Raw genomic sequence first — 19753 nt, forward strand, 5'->3', positions numbered from 1 at the left:
TTTGGGCATTTAAACAAGATTTTGCAGTATTAGCGGTTGTGCTGAGTTATAGCAATTAATCAAGTTTGTATGAATATGTATTATGTACATATTAGAGTATTTGGCAATAGAAATGCTGAAACAAATGAAATGGCAGGACGTCACTGCCAGTGGCATAGTTAGGCCTTGGCTTCCAGGGTTTAAATCTGGGTCTTTTTGAAATAGAACCAGGTCTTTTGACCCAATTCCAAAAAATAAGATGTCTGCTTGTTTTTAAGCTGACATTAAGGCAGCTGGAATGGGGTTTAGATACAAATGCTAAGAGAACATATGTTTTCAAAGTGCACACTTTGTTTCAATTTCACTTGGCTAATAGGCATGTCACTATTGTAAGTTATACAGGTCATAAAATTAGAATATCATAAAAAGTTGATTTATTTTAGTAATTCCATTCAAAAAGTGAAACTTGAATATTATATTCATTCATTACACACAGACTGATATATTTCAAATGTTTATTTCTTTTAATTGTGATGATTATAACTGACAACAAATGAAAATCCCAAATTCAGTATCTCTAAAAATTAGAATATTACTTAAGACCAATACAAAAAGGGTATTTTTAGAAATGTTGGCCAACTGAAAAGTATGAACATGAAAAGTATGAGCATGTACAGCACTCAATACTTAGTTGGGGCTCCTTTTGCCTGAATTACTGCAGCAATGCAGCATGGCATGGAGTCGATCAGTCTGTGGCACTGCTCAGGTGTTATGAGAGCCCATGTTGCTCTGATAGTGGCATTCAGCTCTTCTGCATTGTTGGGTCTGGCGTATCGCATATTCCTCTTCACAGTACCCCATAGATTTTCTATAGGGTTAAGGTCTGGCGAGTTTGCTGGCCAATTAAGAACAGGGATACCATGGTCCTTAAACCAGGTACTGGTAGCTTTGGCACTGTGTGCAGGTGCCAAGTCCTGTTGGAAAATGAAATCTGCATCTCCATAAAGTTGGTCAGCAGCAGGAAGCATGAAGTGCCTTAAAACTTCCTGGTAGACGGCTGCATTGACCTTGGTCCTCAGAAAACACAGTGGACCAACACCAGCAGATGACATGGCACCCCAAACCATCATTGACTGTGGAAACTTTACACTAGACTTCAAGCAACGTGGATTCTGTGCCTCTCCTCTCTTCCTCCAGACTCTGGGACCTTGATTTCCAAAGGAAATGCAAAATGTACTTTCATCGAGAACATAACTCAGCAGCAGTCCAGTCCTTTCTGTCTTTAACACACTTTTTAAATGATTACATGCACTTCAGATCACCAAATGAGCCAATCGAGTGTAAGTGCATTCTTATCCAGAAAACATCCATCCATCCATATAGGCGTGACAAAGTATATATTTAATTATCCTTTCCTCAAAGCACACACTTATCAGATTATTGTATTTTCTTCCTCCAACTACCATGACACAAAGCAGTTAGTGTTTTTTTCTGCTTTCAAACAGAGATACTTTTGGGGAGATGGGAAACCTCCTGTAAAGCGCTTCAGTTTTGTAACACATAAGCTGTAAGTGGGGAGAGATAACATTATCTTAGCAACCGTGTGATGCTGCATGGTAACCTGAACACCATAGGTTGTCCATCTGCTGGAAACAGAATTTCCCATGCTGGTTGTTAACTTCATATAACTATGAAATGCAGAAAAAGATCACAAAGTAAAGTGTTGCCAAATATTAGCAATAATTATCTATGTACACAATATCATAGGAATGTGTGGTTTTGTGTGAATTTACCCCACTCTCCCCTACATCCATTACAATGTCCTTATTCTCCGCCCTCCAATTATTCACAGGCATTTTTGCATTGTAAACTGGATTACAGCCTTCCACAGTGCTTTAAATCCCTCTCTGGACCATTACTCTTTATTCATAAATAATATCACAGTGCCGAAGAGGCATGGCCATTAACGTACAGTGTTAGGCCCGGTTGGCACAGCGTATCTATACATGAGTCTAATGCTCTGTGGAACTAAAATGTAGGAATTCTTTAAATGAAAGCCTGCCAGCTCATGTAATGTTAAAGTGGGCCTAGGGTACTCCCGCTGTGTCTATTCATAAATCCTCCAGAGTTCTAAACTTCTATTTTTGACCGTTTCACATCACTGACCAGTTTGGACTACTTCATAGCAGTTCAAAACAAGGATGAAGTAGGAGTTTTCTCAGCAACCTTTATGAACAGCAGTAAATGCAAACTTGAAGTGCATTTGAGGTTTTAAAAGGCTTGTCATTTCCACTTTAAAATGTCAGACTTGATTTGCCCTAGCGAAAAATGGAACAGCCCACGCAACAACAACAACAAAAATATTTTAATCCTCATAGCTATTCCCATTCCCCGTTGGTGAAAGAACATTTCCCTGCTGTTGTGACTCCAATTAGGATACAGCATCTGTTGCTGGGATCAAGTGGGATACACAATGCTCACTGTGGGAAAACCTTCACTTCCATTTCTCCCTGTACTGATAATAGTCATTTACTGCACCATACCGTGGCCAGTGAGAGCAGTGGCCTGGATCATATTGCATGGGAAAGCATCCCTTTTTATCTTCCCATCGAGTGCCCACAAGTACGTATGCATGGTGACTTGACATCGTCACCTCTGTTTTAATCACTCAGTTTTACAGCCTCCGCCATGTTTTCAAGGGCTTTAGCTTGGGTTCATATCTTCTCATCCCTTTAACTTACTAGAAAAGGGGGAAATGTGCTCTTCATTTGTCAGAGTAAGATGCCTCCGGGGCAGAGAGAAGGGGTTGGTCGGGTGAACATGTTTGGTTGGGGATTATAAAATATTAGCAATCTCCGATGTACGTACCAACATTCCTATATGCATACTGACTTAAAAGGAGAGGGAATAGATCCCCTTTATTTCTCTGCAGCACCCCGTCATCTCCTTCTCTAGTAGGATGGGCTCTGCCAATGCCATTCACATGCTGTATGACATTCTCCAGGAGTCAGAAGCCACTAGCTGACTGCGGCTGGCGTCTCCTCGTCACCCACCCAGGGCAGGGATGTGCAGCGCCTGCTGTAACCGCTCCGTCTACCAGCTTTTTGTCCTGATTGTTTAATGTGCCGCACTACGTCAACATGGACTATTGACTTAATGACGTCTGAATTGATTTATCGTCACTTAGTGGAATTTATGTTCGTGGAATTTCACAAGACAATTTATGTTTAATTTACCTGGAACCAGATTAAACAGCGAGGGTCGATTTAATTTGACGAGGAATAAATCAACAAATAATTGGTTTACACACATTCTGTTTAAAAATGCCAAACATACAACTTTACAATGAAAACTGATCGGACTGTACAATAAAAACATTAGTAGAAAAAAACAGTGTGATGCTTACTACTTGGCTTCATGACTGGCAGTAATTTGGTGGCCGACCCTGGGAATGCTAGCCCACCAATCAATGCAGAGTGATTTAATATTAACCAGGAAGTACCGCACCATCGATCTGTGGTACCACAGAGTACAGGAATGCGGAGTGGTGCCTGATCCTGGCAACCCCAGTCCCAGGAAGACAACACAAGCCTGGGTGAAGGTGTTTCATTTGATTCCATCATCACTCGGTCATGTGTGCCTGTCAAGTTATTTGTGTCATTCCTTATCATTTTCACCTACGGCCACTTTTTCCCATTCAGTAGTCAATCTGGAGTAGGATTTGTCATTGTTGTAGACCGGGGTTGTCCAGCGCTATAAGCCAATGCCTCCAGTGGACATGTACTGCTGCAGTATGGGTTTGAATCTGGCCCAGTCCTTTGAGCAAATTGTGTCTCAAAACTAATTGTGTCTGTCCAAAAAAGAATGAAAAATTCCTAAAAACATTATTTAAAAATAACTGTTTATTATTGTCAGTCATTTATGTTTGCACATCGGTCATTCCATTTAGTTAGACTAAATGTATTCTATTGTTACCCGCTATAACCATGGCAAATAGCCATACACAACTAACTCCAAAGTCTAAGTCTAACATTACGTGATCATTATTGATATGATTTCAGCACAATGCGGTCGCTGTTTATGAAAATGGTAAGTACTTCGGAAATTCATTTTTTATTCTGTTATAGAGGGACATGTTATTGGTGTTGTGTGAAATAATTAGGAACATAAGTCTTCTACACCTGTGGGAAATCAAATGGCTTTAGGGTTTAGCTACCTCTTCAATAATGCACCAGGCACCAGCTGAATTTTCAGTTTGCAAACGTCTCAAAGGAATGAGCTAAAGGTTCTAAACCCATTCTGTTAATGAAAGCTGTAAAACGGGCAGGTAGTTTCACAATGCTGTGGTTGCATTTTGCTCCTAGGGCCCGATCCTCTGATAAAGAGGATTGGGTTCATAGTACGTAAAAAAGTAGTATGGTAGGAAAGACACAAACTCCCCAATGCTTTTCTCACTTTCCTTTCTATTCTTTATTGAGAATGACAAATAGACTTTTCTCCAGTTTAATAAAGTTGTATCAGCTGATGGGGAGAGAGTAAGGGTGAAGAGTGTTGGAATTGAGAGAACGTTCATTTGAACATTTCTGCCTACTGATGGAATTGAGAGTGAGCGAGACAGGGAGAGAGAGTGAGAGAGTATGTGCGTTAGAGAGAAAAAACATGAGCAGTAAAAAGAGAAAAAATGAGCGAGAGCACATGATGACAAAGCGACAGGGGTTGTCATGTGGTGGATGTTCCCTCTCCATTATATAAGCTGCTTGCTCGCTTGGCTGCGGGCGTAGAAAACTAGGCCTGTCCCTATGCATTCAGCCGTCCCCTTCATGCCTCCCAAACCATGCAGCACACAAGAGAAGGAGACATTGAGTCAGATTAAATTATTCAAAGGGGGGGGAGTACATCTCAGCACTAGAAGTAAGGAACCTGGGTGTTCCATTCACCATGTGCTTAATAAGGTTGGTGGAGCGAGAGTTCTACTGGGCCAGCTGCAGAGAATGCAGGGAAGTCTCTTGGAGAGTTCATGGATGATTTTACAGTCATTTCTTGGGTGAAGAATATATATATGAACATTCTTTGCATTTAAACAAAATCATAAGAAACAAACAATAACGACTGGGACAGTTTTGGTTACCTTTTGCAGGCACCTGTGGGACACCTCCTGTGACACACTCTAGCTCTGCCCAAGGGACATCCTCCTGTGACACTCCCATCCTCAACTCTGAATAATGACAAAAATGTCCCACGCATTTACACAGCGGTTAATGGCTTAGTCCATAAATACCACACCTCAGGTTTTTTCATGCTTGCCTGCTTTCCCAGTCAGTCTGAACCCCGGAGGCCAAAGGCCTTTTGTTTGAGTTCACACTTCTTCAAACTGCGTTCAATTGATTAACTAAAAAAGAAAGGGGGGGGGGGGGGCAGCAATATTACCAGTTGACAGTAGAGGGCGATGAGGTGAGATGCAAACCCACTTCCAAAGAAGAAAAGCTGGTAGTAGCCAGTGTGGTCAAACAGGGTTATTTATGAACTGTAGTAGCCAAACCAACAATCAAAAACAAATATTAAAGCTATCAGCAATGAAATGCATTTGCTTCTTTGTGTTTCAAAATTAAATACCAGTATATAACGCATCAAATACATAAATTGAATACAAACAATATGCACTTAAACTTCTTCTTTCCTTTGAAATCCAATTGGCTGGAGTACAGAGCCAAAACCAAAAACTTGTGCCACTTGTCCAAATACTTTTGGACTGCACTGTGTAGTAATTAAGTGGTAACTATTCAATGTTTAGGATTTGTATATGCCTTTGAGTAATTCATACACCTTTGTAGCCTCATTGAAGCAACAAAATGGTGTGTTCGACCTTAAAGTGTCAAAACAATACAGCAAAACAGATGAAAAGGAATTACATTTATTCATACAGGTGACCAAAACAGTTAAACTCTGATGTTCCTCCTGGAAGCCACTGTTTCACAAAAGTTTCCTTTAAGAACACCACAACTTACTGATTGTGCGAGTAAGAATAGGAACCATTAACTAGCCATAGGAAACACTGACTTGCAACGGTTCCTTGAGGATTCTGTCAGTCACAACTAATTTCTCGGAGTGTACAGTCGCTGAAATTGGGAACACCTTTTATAAGAATTATGACAAAAACAGGTTTAGGAGGAAAGGAGATTAACTAAATGTTTTTTTAAACAATCAAAAACATATAGAAAAATATTTAACATTGCATTCTGTCCAAACTTAAAAAGCAGAGTCTTAGATAAATAAATAAAGGCTGCTTAACGCATAATATTGTAGAGAACTTAACAACATAAGTGGTTTACTGACCATAGAAAACAATTAAAGAATGTAAACCAAAACAACATTACCTACTTTGACTGGTTTAGTGACCTACTGGAGTTTGTGATCTGTGTCAAAGGTAGCATATTAACACAGGCATTTATTTAGCACGTTCTGTCATTTACAACTACAGTAGTTACTATTTCACATTGGTGTATTATTAATTCATATTGCTTATCTTAAAATCCTAAAAAGCTGTGAAAAATAGATGTGAAATAAAAAGAGCAATATCAACAGAATCCGGCTTCAGGAATAATGATTCAACTATTCAAACCTTGAATCCCACATCAATTATTGATGCTAGATTGTTCTATTACAGTAGTTCCCATACAATGTTTAGACCTAAAGAGTTGGCATGAAAACCCCTTTTGGGAGCAGACAAAGTCAAACAGAAAACAGAAAACTAAAATTATATCACCCATTCACGTCCTCCCTGGGCAATCCCTAGTCCAAGACTGGCAGCACCTGGTCACAAAGGCAGTGGGGAGCTGCTGCTCTCTGATTGGCTGTGACAGCACAAGGGAGAGGTTCCCGAAATGGGGCCATGGTTACTTCATGGCATTTTGTTACCCCCAGACCACTGGACATCGCCTGCAGCCTATCAACCACTGCTCCTGGTGTCAACCTGTTACTGTAGATGCACACACAGTAAAGTATTTAAGAGGGTCAGAATGAAACAGATAACACAATTTTACCACAAGAGTAATATGACATAAAAAAATAAAAACGTAATTGCTTCACATTACACTTTAAAGGTTCCCTATCCAGCTTTTATCGAATAATAACACTTTCATACCATCCGTTGAAGTAAAAAAACAGTCTCTGGCAGAGTGTCAGGACTGACACTAACCCAGTGCCATGGTTGCAAGTAAAACATAGAAGGCTGGGACGCCTGTAGGCATATAATTCCTTGAAGGTATGTGAGGTGAAGGCCAATGACAAGCTTTGTTTGGGTTCATGTATCCTACACTGAACACTCCAGAAATTAAAATATACGAAAGCAACGTGAGAATAAGACAAACATGGTACATTTTTCATTTGATGATGAGAGCTGAAGTTTGTGTGAACAGCAAGGCTGAGTTGGCAACCTTTTTTCTTGACAAATACATTGTATCACCTCAATTATCTAGTTGGCTAGATAGTCAAGGAAATCTATGTGTAAGTTGCTAGATTGATGATGACGGAGAAACAATTATACAACATAGAAATCATTCAATGTTCTTATTTATTCCATTTGTGTAAGCGCAGATATATTTTAGGAAGGTTTCTCCAAAGTCTTTGGTCAAGACAGCAAGCTAACAAGCTAAGTTGTGTCTGAGCAGATGTAGCATATCAGCAATGGTCATTTATTTGTAGACTGCAGGTGCACAGAACAACTAGCAAACTAACTTTAGTTTCTGGGAAATAATAAAGTGGCACATAGCCAGTAAAGATGGAGCAGCAGCTCTCAATACAGCAAACAAACAGTAACACACAAAGACTGGGGAGGAAGAGACACCCTTATTCACATGATGATTAGTAAATGATGATCTAGTGTGGATGATAATGACCAACTTGCCCAAGATGTGTTTGTGTGTAAAAGGAAAATAAAGAATGGGTGATGGAACGGTGGTGGCTGGAAGGTCGGTGATGTGGAACGCTGGAGCCCTCTCGCACCAGGAGAGGGAGCAGTTCCTGGGGGAAACGTTACACTCCTTGATTCCATTTCTTGCTGAAAAATAGTGTTACAACCTGGTGTTCTCTGCAAGATGTTAAGAAAAACGAGCATGCACTGTGGGATGTTTGACTAAACCTAATACATAAGGAAATATTGCTTGGAAGAAGCAATTATATTGCCTTTCAGCTTGATTTAGCCTTGTGCAAACTGATCGAAGTTTTTTATTCCAAATTAAAACATTTCTGAAGAAGAGGTAGTGAGAAAAATGGTTAAGAGAAAACTTGTTCTGCTCCTCCAAACGTCAGACAGTCAGTTATGAACCATTTCTTTGACAGGCCGATGTAACAGAACGAAAAAGTCAGATGTATATTCAACTCACTGCGTCTAACCTTTCAACACTGCAATCCTCGTGTAGCGTGTCGTCGATCCCAGGTTCCTCTCTCAGCTACCTGGACAGCAGATGAGATGTACCTGGTATGGACCCAATCAGCGTAGCATGATGTTGTGCAGTAGATCTTTCCTACGCCTCCATCCTCTCGGTCGGAGGTTGCCTTCTCCATCACATTGCAGAATCAGCAGGACTCGAGTCAGTCCAGCTCACAGGAACTCAGCATCCTGTAGACGTGCGGCACCTAGACGTGCAGCGAGCCAGAGTAGTAGGACAGTCTGTCTGTGTGTCTGTGAGATCCATCTCACCTCAGCCACCTCACAGTTGTCCTTTTAAGCCAAGCTCAGTCTCTCTCTGGGCTCCAGCAAGTCCTCTGTTGCCGAATCACTTTCAAGTGTTCTGTATCTGAATGTGTGAATTATCCTTGAGAAGATTAGTTCCAACTGCACAGTACATCATCACATATGTCCATCACGTTAGCTTGTTGCATCTCGCTGATACATTAGAACCACACACTATCAAACAATCAAACCCTATATTTCCAATATCTCTCTACTTCTTTTCTCCAAATAGATTAGAACAGTTGAAATCAATAACAGTATCGTTAAAACATTAACATCTCTGGTGCTTCTGTTCTGCTAGTGTAGCAAAATAACAATTCCACTCTTTTCTATAGTTGGTGTAACAACCAACACAAAGAACAGAAGAACACAATTTCACATTTCTCATTACTGTTCCAAAAACTCATCAGTTAATATAGTTTGCTTGCATTGAAGTACCACTCTCTAAGAGCATTTCATTAACAATTCTCAGTTCACCTATATAATTTACATCTGATTGTGTTGTATCGGAACTACAATCAAATTCACCATTGTTTCACATAAAGGATCAAATACCTTATTTCAAATCAAACATTTCACACCATCTTGAAGGTCAGCTAACATAACTGTTATTTAGCCTAATTTCTCTACAAGATGAAACTCAGTGTGAATTCTCCAAGTCTCTTCTTATTATCCTAGCACATCAAAGACACTATGAAATCCTGTCATAAATCATGACCCCCCCCTTTTTACTCCTTTACCAACACAGGGCTCTCCCTGGAGTGGGGGGTGGTCTACTGACCCAAGAACAAACCCTGGCCTTATCAATAAGGTACACTGGTGTTATCTTGAGAAGCAACCCAGGCATTGACAATAGTAAAGCAACCTTTTTTCTCTTCATTCACCTCAAAGAAACCTCTGTTAACCATTAACTTTCCAATGATTGCTTACTAGGACGGAACTTTAATTAGAATTAGAATTCCCAGTTTTGATAATGTCTGTTTCTCTTCTAAAGAGTCCAAACAAGTTAAAATCCATCTCAATCTGGTTTCTTTTTTTGTCAGTGAGTGGAGTGGTACAGTGGGTCTGTACCTCTCTTTATGCAATTTTAGACTATATAAGACTTCTCAACTTGTTTACCAGAAATATAAATTGATGCAGAATTATTTTCTCAATATCAATTTTAAAACATGGCAACATTTTGTAAACATGTAAGAAATAACTAAATGTGCTCCCTGCACGTTTCTACCCACTTATTCCATAGTGCATAAGATTAATATGATTACTTCTAATCAAATATTAAACTAACTGAAAAGTAACACACCCATCAAATTAGTTATTGCTTAGCTAAACCATTTCAAAATGGTAAGATGTATTCTACTCAACCATAACCATGTTAGATTTCACATAAAACATACTTTTCAAAAACCCAATTAGACAAACTAGATTATTCACGTAACTTCTTTAAGTACCTATTTAATTTGCTTTGAAGTTCAACTCTTTTTCATTTATACTATAGATAATCATTTCATACAATCCCCCCCTGCTTTCAAGACAGAAAATGACTTCAAGCTTGAAAGCAGAACCATTACAGGACCGAAATTAAAAAGAAAATCGATAGTTAGGAGGAATCTAACATACATCCAGTAAACGTCGCAAACTGAATATCCAACCAAAACAACCGAAAATAAGAAAAACATCCTCAAAGGAAATAAAAACTGTACCACACACACGGTCGCTAGTGCGAAGGAACTCCCAAAGTAGCATATCAAAATTTGCATTTCCACAGGCAATGGCCAAACTAAGTTGAGACCAACAAACATCATGACTCAATTTACCTCCTAAAGTCTAGGGAATTTTACTCAATTTTAGATGTAAGTCTATGTCATTCAAAATAGTGGCGGTCAGCCAAAATCGCTACTTCCATGTATAAGTTATGCAAAGACATCAAATTTGTTCTCAGCAATTAACAATGTTGGATGACTCAAGGTCTCCACCCTTACTACAATTTGATTTGAAATCATAAATATAAACATTAAAGCAACCAAAAGGAAAACTTATTCAGCTTTCACTTAATGTTTTATCATCCCAAACTGAACATGCTTGTGTTGGTAAAATTACCACGGGTGAGAACAGGCTGAACACTCGAATTCAACCCTTAGTAATATGCTACCTTGATATAATGTTAAGGGTGGCGGAAGCCATCCCAGTGGACCTGCCCACCCTTCCTGAAGCTCTGAGCTCCACACATATATGGTGAGCCATTAACAAGGCCAAATGTTCGTTTATGGTCCCCAGACCATGCTCTCAATTTAGCCTACATCGTTCGTTAACTGAAGATTCTAGATTTAGTGTCCAACCTATCTAATATTTTCGCAGTTTGTAAAAATGTGCTTATCATTATCTATACAACAAGTCAACATAATGGTGGAAATTAAGAAACTCTTAAGAATGGCAATCCAGGCAGAAAACAGATTTATGACGTCACTATAATCAAGATACAATAAGAAATCCAAAGGAAACTCAATGTAGCCTTAAACACCTTTACATCAATACCCTATTTGTTCACTAATGTACCATTCCAGAATTTAAATTCCATGAACGAGTAGCAGGCGCTGGTTTTAAAAACGCAAGTATTATCCCAGTTATCGTTAGAAAACACTTAAGAGAACTCCATTATTTAACCAAACTCAATTTAGCATTTAAAATAGGACGTCTAATTTTACGGGTTTATTTAAACGGGGAATAAACTGGCTTTGGCTATTTCGGACAATATTCTCTTAAACACTCCCACGTGTGCCAGCCATCAGGCAAATTCAATTTCAACACAAAGGCAAAAGCCAAAAGAGTAGGCCTCGCATAATAACCATGTTAACAACGCAATGTAAGCGTTCGCCCAAACGCACTCCAAACAAGACGAAACATTGCGATTACAAAACTTCCAAGTTAACACCAACCTCGGTAAACAAGATCAAATATTCTATCAAGGAATACTCAATGCAGCCAATCGGATCCCTCGTGCACAGGGAATACCAAAATGGACAAGTGCATTTACTAGGCCGACCACATCCAGACAATGATAAATGCCCGTGACTCGGGCCATAACCACATACAAGTGCATATACAACTTCTGTAGCATAACTACTGATCCAAACCATAAGCTGACTAACAATTGCGGCAATTTACAGGAGCCTTCTACAGGCACTGAAAATATGAGATCCAATCTCAATTGCATATTTAAGTCCAACCTAAATTGCAGATGTTCAAGCAGTCCAACCGCTTATAATCCAGCACTAATCGCAACGCAATAGGTTAGCAGCATAGGAATGGTTGTCAGGCCTAACTACAGTCGCTATTAACCAAAACACCACACTTCAACATATTCAGGAGCACGCTATACTCCATCACGCAGTCCAACTGCTGCACGGGAATGGGTGTCAGGACACGGAACAAAAACGACATGTTTCTAACTACAGCCGCCCTGACTGCAATACTCCAAAAAAAACTTCTAGTCACCATACTTTCTCAAATCCATCTATCAACTTCCACAAAACCATCATCAAATCTGACTTACAAAAACCAACCACATTGTTTACTAAAGCATATGAAAACTGTATTAAGGAACAATCTCACCGGTTGATGCTCCCTCTGGTCCCCTGTCTGACCGTCCACACCCCTCCCTCAGGCGGTTCAGCGTTCCTGCGTGTTCCCATTGAATCACTCGCGGCAAGGCCAAAGAGATTACGGGTGTGTACACCTGGTGTGTACAACTCCCCACTTTTGGAACTTTTCTTGAAACTCGTAGACATGCTCAACACTTCCAAAGCGGAGCAGAAAACGGCCTCCAGCGGCCCACAGCATTTCCATGTTCACAACGAAAAGGTCCACAGAGCTTGGTCACGTTATGACCCAACGATGCAGTGTCCCGATCGGGCCTCCAAGGAGACCCACCTATCGGTCCAGCTGAACTCCGCGGGGTGGGGTGACGGGCGATCAGAGGAGAATGAGCCATCTAACCTGAGCAAAAAAACTACAACACAGATCAATATACTCCACACAAACTTTCCATCTACCTCCAATCAGCCCGACAGGCCACGCATCCATCACCGAATGAAAACGCCAGTCGCCGGAAAAACCTAAAAACACTCAAAGAAACATTGTTCACATGTCCAAACACCATAAACGTCAGTGATAATTTTTGCCGGTCCAGCGTAAACACGAGAGACCGCCAAAGATTTACTGTCGCACTTCCCCATGTTCCAGATTTACCCAGTAAATCTAGTTTATCTCAACCAACCAGAAAGCGAAGTCAAGCTCGTCAGCCCACAAATGAGATTTTAAAAGGTCCAACCTTTTACTGCAGATTTTAAACTATAAAGTCCAACTTTAAGTTTTTAAACCAAATTGCGTTCTTACCTCCAAATTCAATTTCCGCAGGAAACCTGTACTGATCAAGCACGAGTCACAGCTCCCGTCAGGCACTCTTTCTCAGCCTGTCAAAGGATAAGCCTTTTCTGGACGATACTAGAATTCCAGAGCTTTCTCTGGCCGTGCACGGTTAACCTGTTAGGAAAAGGACTCGAACCGATCAGGATTAGGATCCCGGACGAGCCCCCAAAATGTGATGGCAATTTCTAAAATCCAAATAGTTGTATGAAAATGGTAGGTAAGACAGGAGAAATCAATTGCGCAATAAACGGTTTTAATCTTGCTTGCAAGGAGAAAGTATACAGGTTACAAAGTAACAGTGAATAGTTTCTAAATAAAAACATCATTTCGACAGTATTTATTACATAGGAAAAGGGGTGTGGTAAGATGCTGCCATCTGTCTTATGTCAATCAAACACCTTTCCCTTTGTTCTATCACACAAGTCAAATGCTATCTTCCCCCACCTTATCCTTCCTGCCATAAAGTTTACTGTAGTGTTTACCCAAAGGGGCCAACTGACCTTACTGCCCCCTGTTGTATCTTCTCCTATCCTGTCCTAAAACCCATTGATCTACATCTGGACAGACAATAGATGTCCCCTATGCAAATACCAGATCCCCCACATTCCTCTACCTATCTAAACAATGGGACTCAGTCCTTTACTCAGTGAAAATACATTGTATAAAGAAATTTCCACAACAATTAGTAACACATAGTGCCGTCATGGATTAAAATCCTGCAGTGCACGCAAGGTCCCCCTGCTCAAACCAGCGCATGTCCAGGCTCGTCTGAAGTTTGCCAGTGACCATCTGGATGATCCAGAGGAGGAATAGGAGAAGGTCATGTGGTCTGATGAGACAAAAATAGAGCTTTTTGGTCTAAACTCCACTCGCCGTGTTTGGAGGAAGAAGAAGGATGAGCACAACCCCAAGAACACAATCCCAACAGTGAAGCAAGGAGGCAGAAACATCTTTATTTTCTCACCGTATTGAGGGGAGGATGGATTGGGGCATGTATTGCGAGATCTTGGCCAACAACCTCCTTCCCTCAGTAAGAGCATTGAAGGTGGGTCGTGGCTGGGTCTTCCAGCATGACAACGACCCGAAACACCCAGCCAGGGCAACTAAAGAGTGGCTCCGTAAAAGAAGCATCTCAAAGTCCTGGAGTGGCCTAGCCAGTCTCCAGACCTGAACCCAATAGAAAATCTTTGGAGGGAACTGAAAGTCTGTATTGCCCAGCGACAGCCCCGAAACCTGAAGGATCTGGAGAAGGTCTGTATGGAGGAGTGGGCCAAAATCCCTGCTGCAGTGTGTGCAAACCTGATCAAGAACTACAGGAAACGTATGATCTCTGTAATTGCAAACAAAGGTTTCTGTACCAAATATTAAGTTCTGCTTTTCTGATGTATCAAATACTTATGTCATGCAATAAAATGCATATTATTTACTTAAAGATCATACAATTTGATTTTCTGGACTTTTGTCTTAGATTACTCACTCACAGTTGAAGAGTACCTATAATAAAACTTATTATTATTAGCATTATAATTATTTTCTATTTCTATATTATCAGCAATAGGGGAATATCGTTATTGAATTGATCCAAATCTGGTTGGGTCTGTTTCTTTTAATTAATATATTACAATTGAGTTCATCCATACTCAGATTTTTATTTCATCTTTTACTTATTTCTGTTTTTAAATGACAGAAATTTGGTCAACATTAACTTGCAGATAGATGAACAAGAACGTGGATAATTGATGGTTTTAATTAATATTTCTATTAGTCAGCTCTTCAAACGTTAGAACGTGAAAATTTATGTTTTACCCAACAAAATACGGTTTCGCAAGCAGCTTCATAATGCATGATTTGTGGGTAGTGCTGTAGCGGTTCCAGCAGTAGGCCTATTCTAACACTCTACTGCACAAATTTAGGTTTTAGATTGGGAAAATTCTAGTCTACTTCAGCATGCCAACTCGTTCCATGTGAAACTTTAAAGAGCAGTTGCTTTGTTTGATGAAACAAAGATGTGCATTACATTTCTTGCACAAAACCTTTGGTGTGCCTGTGCACCCAGGAACTCTGCACCTTGTCCACTTGGACGGCCATTGTGATGTGCCGTCCAAGTGGACATCTGCACATTTGCCTTCATTCCACATCTAGAATGCCTTTCAGAATTGCCATTTGTACCCGCATAACTATTTATCCCACTTGTATCACACTATACTTAATACTTGTAAATGTTTATGCCCTCCTATTTGCCTTCATTGCACATTTAGATTTGCCATCTGTGCTGCATTTGCCTTTATTGCGTATACATTCCACTTCTAACCTACATTTACTTAATACTTGTACATTTTCTGCCCTCTTCTATTTGCACTTCTGGTTAGTTGCAAACTGCATTTTGTTGTACATTACTTGTGTGTTTAATGATAATAAAGTTGAATCAAATCTAATCTAATCTAATCTCAAATCTGAGATTGGGATTGATGCAGTGAGTCCCTGCCTTTTCTTCTTCTCCGCATAGTCTTGGGAGAGCCCACCACTTGGATGGTTTCTCTTCCGCTCCAAGTCCTTGCTGCTCTTGCACAGGCCCTGTGCAATGTGAGGTATGACGACATACAGCTTCATGTTCTTGTTCATATTCATGTAGAGGACTCTGCATTTCATACAAAAACAACCAAAATAAAACCAGCTCAGACTCCATGAACGTAGATATAAAATGAAGGGATGGCCCTAACAGCCTGATTAGAATCCTTCCTTCCTCCATAGAATAATTTAATGTCTATTTTCTGTGAAGATCCATTGAAATTATGACAATGAACAAGGCTGTAATATTACATAGAATTACATGTTCTACATGGAGCATGCTTCGCCGCATGAAAAGTAGCCCTTGCTGCATAACGTTGCCATGAGGCAACACAAAGAAAAACTGAATTTCTGAATGTATAAAAACGAAATCTTGCCAAAACTTATTGAACATGCTTCTCTAGACATTCATACACACTGATGCATTTTTTATTTACATATTATATTAATTTAAACATGCTAAACGTTCAATTGATCTTTCCTGTTGATCACCCCATGTCCTCACAAGGTTGCTCTTCATTAAAGGATGTCCCACCTCCAAATGATGCGTGATGGATACTCTCATATATCATTGGATTAGTCTTGAACATGTTAACAACCCAGAGTTAACCCTGAGTAAAACACGTGCATGTGGAGATAAAAAGTCCTAATCAGTGGAACGCAGATAACATGATTCCCCATGGAAACAGGAGAAAAAGGTCTTGAACCCTGTACTTCTACCCAGTGGAGTTAGTCATATTAATGAATACATATGCAGAATATGAGTAGCCTATACTGTACAGCAATACTGTAAAAAAAAGCAATACTGTAGCAGCAGGAAAAGAAGGTGAGCTTGCATGGCAGAAAATTGAAGACCGAGACAATGCGTGAGTATTAATTGAAAAAAAAAGTCTCATTTTGAATGTTCCTCTATAGAATAATGTGTGTGTGGGTGTAATATAAGAGTTGATTTATCAAATGCATCCAATAACAAAGCTTCATTCTGAACAGTGACATTCTTGTGACATAGCACACAACATCTTATAGTAGGAATTAAGAAATATGTAAAGCAATAATATAGCAATAATATACATAACAATGTAAACTAGTCGCAATTTTAAAGAGAGTTGGATTATTAGAGTAGAAGTATTGGATATTATGAATACAATATGAGTTTAATAGGCCTATGAGTGGTACATACAAAAGTATATTAATATGTACATGGAATGATATCAGAGCATTTGGAATGTTCATGTCTGATCAGTGTGATCGTAGATCAGTGTTGCTGGTTGAGGAGACTTATGGCCTGAGTGAGTTTGTGAGTCCGGAAGTGCGTGCTCCCATGTTCCAGTAGCGTCAACCAGACAGCAGTGTGAACAGATCATAGCCTGGGTTGCTGAAGTCTTTTATGTTCTGTGCTTTCCAAAGGCATTGTGTATGGTAGATGCCTTGCACGGAGGAGAGATGGCAGTTGATGAGGCGCTCCGCAGACTTCACCACCCTCTGGAGGGCCTTGCGATCGATGCAGCTTGAGAAGATGCTCAGAGTGGTGCATCTATAGAATTTATAGAGAGTATCTATCCATACATTTATTTTTAGGTTCAACTGTTTTATTAGAGCCACCTTATATAGTCACATGAATCAAAATAATTGCAAAGAAAATCAAAAAGGCAACAAAGTATTTATCTAATTTGATATGTAAAATAACTTATTTAATTTTACATATTTCTTGATAATTTTGGAAAGCAAATATCCAAACGGCATTCCATAAGCAGCTTGAATCAAGTGCAATCAATGAATACACAATTTCGATTTTGTTTTTTACCAAAAGGAAGAAATTCATGTCACGCATACAAAGTTGACCAATCACACACAAAACAGCATAGATTTAGATAATTAGACTTTGAGTTGCTTCAAATACAAATTTTCTGCACACACCCTCAAAAAGAAGACTGGAATAACCCAATTCACCACAAAATGGTGTCATAACTTATTCACACAGCGTTGCGATTAGGAAGCAAGCCTTCATAACGACAAAGAATGCTCAGACCTTTAGCAATTTGTTAAGCCTGAAGTCAGTCTAACACTTAGGCAAGGTCTTCTAAAATCTGACTACAAATTATGAGTTTTCTTTCATAGCATTCTCTTGGGGGGCAAATGGGTCTTTGATGTCAACTGGTTTTAATACCCACACACATTGCTTATACTTCAATCACTGATTGGTTGACAGGGCTGAACACCGAAATTTCCTGACTGAAATCTACAAACATCTCCTACCTGCAAGGACACTGTGATCACATTGTTATTATTCCCTTGCTGACCTCAATGGCCTCAATCATGGCGTGCTGTATGCCTTTCCTAACATTTGTTGCTTATTGTTCCCCCTGAATGAACAATAATTTGGATAATGACTCAACGCATAAATAGGTGTTAAAGGGTGCGCACATGCAAATTTGTGTTCAGATCAGTGTTCAGATTGAAAATTGTGATTTCCCAAAACATTTGCACAGTGTGGGCATGTGCGTATGTGTTTTCTCCATCTTTGGATCCCCCCCCAACCCCAGAGCCCAGCTGGGATCAAAGGTCAAACCAACCCAGTATTGATTAGAATATTAATATATGCTAATTTGTGCTAATGTGAATTAATGATATGATAATGAACCTGAGTGCTCACAATTCATATTTTAATCTCTTCTATGAAACCCTGTTGGTTTCATTTTAAGATGAGGGGCGTATTTGCCCTCGAAGCTCTTTCACATTTTTGTGCCCGCCAATTGACAACCATTGTCAGTCTGGGGCACTATGGCATTTCTGGTTGTAGGAAACCGAAACAACAAGCAGATAATTGTATTTGCGTAAGGCAGGAAATTGACAGTTCCACATTATGTGTCTAAAGCAATTCCTCCAAACATGTGAAGAGGAGACAATATGTATTGCTGTGTACTTTTATTACACAGAATAAGTGATGTAGATTTCTTAAACCAGTGGTTCTCAACTCCAGGCCTTGGGACTTAATGCACAGCTGGTTTTCTTTCTAGACATCTAGTAAAGGACTGATTTAGACCGGGGACTTCAGGGACTCCTGTTGTCCTACCTACCTATCTTAACATGAATGCAGTTGTGAAGGTGTGGGCACACTGGAGTGATTGTAGTCAGTGTGATCACTTTGCATTCATCTTACTGACAATCACTATATGGGGACTCGACTGAGAGAAGAGCAAAACGCTTGAGCGTCTGAGTACAAACTTAGCGTCTGCTGTACATGTGCTGGTTAATCGCATCAGCTAAATAAAAGAAAAGTAGACAGAGATTTATAGGGACAACCTGTAGACAAATGATGGTTAACAGCCTTGCTCAGGGGCAGAACAACAGGTGTTTCACCTTGTTTTCATGCTCCAGTTACTGGTCAGATGCTGTAACCACTAGGCTACCTGTTATTTAAAATGCCTTCCACAATAATCAGCACCCTTGCTTAAGATGAAAAGAAAATATGTGTCATTGTTCTTCCTCTGCTACACAAGGCATTGTTAGGGCAACAGATTATAGACAGTGATGTCCTCTTTTCTGGCTTAAATTCACATATAACTAATATAATAAATACAATACAATAAAAAATTTTATTGTCCTGGAGTCAGTCATTTTTTAATTCCATGAATCAGTACACAACTCTCTGAATCTCTAGCTATCAAGCTAGAAAGGCCAATCTGTGGAGTAAAGCTGATGATACATTTAACTAATGAACACCTGCTTTATATACAGTTGCGTTCGTAAGTTTGCATACCCTGGCTGAAATTGTGAAATTATGGTAGTGATTTTGAAAATACGACTGATCATACAAAAAAATTAAGTATTTTATTTAAGGATAGTGACAGAGGTGTTGCTAGGATCACAATACACCACCCCCCCTCCACACACACACACACACCTGTGGCTTTTTAAATTGCAATTAAATAGTCAATGAGTTTGTTAGCTCACACGTGGATGCACTGATGGAAAAGGATATAAAAAGATGCAGTGGGGAGAACAAGTATTTGATACACTGCCGATTTTGCAGGTTCACCTACTTAC

Source organism: Esox lucius, chromosome 12 (assembly GCF_011004845.1).
Source record: "Esox lucius isolate fEsoLuc1 chromosome 12, fEsoLuc1.pri, whole genome shotgun sequence".
NCBI classification, from domain to species: Eukaryota; Metazoa; Chordata; class Actinopteri; order Esociformes; family Esocidae; genus Esox; species Esox lucius.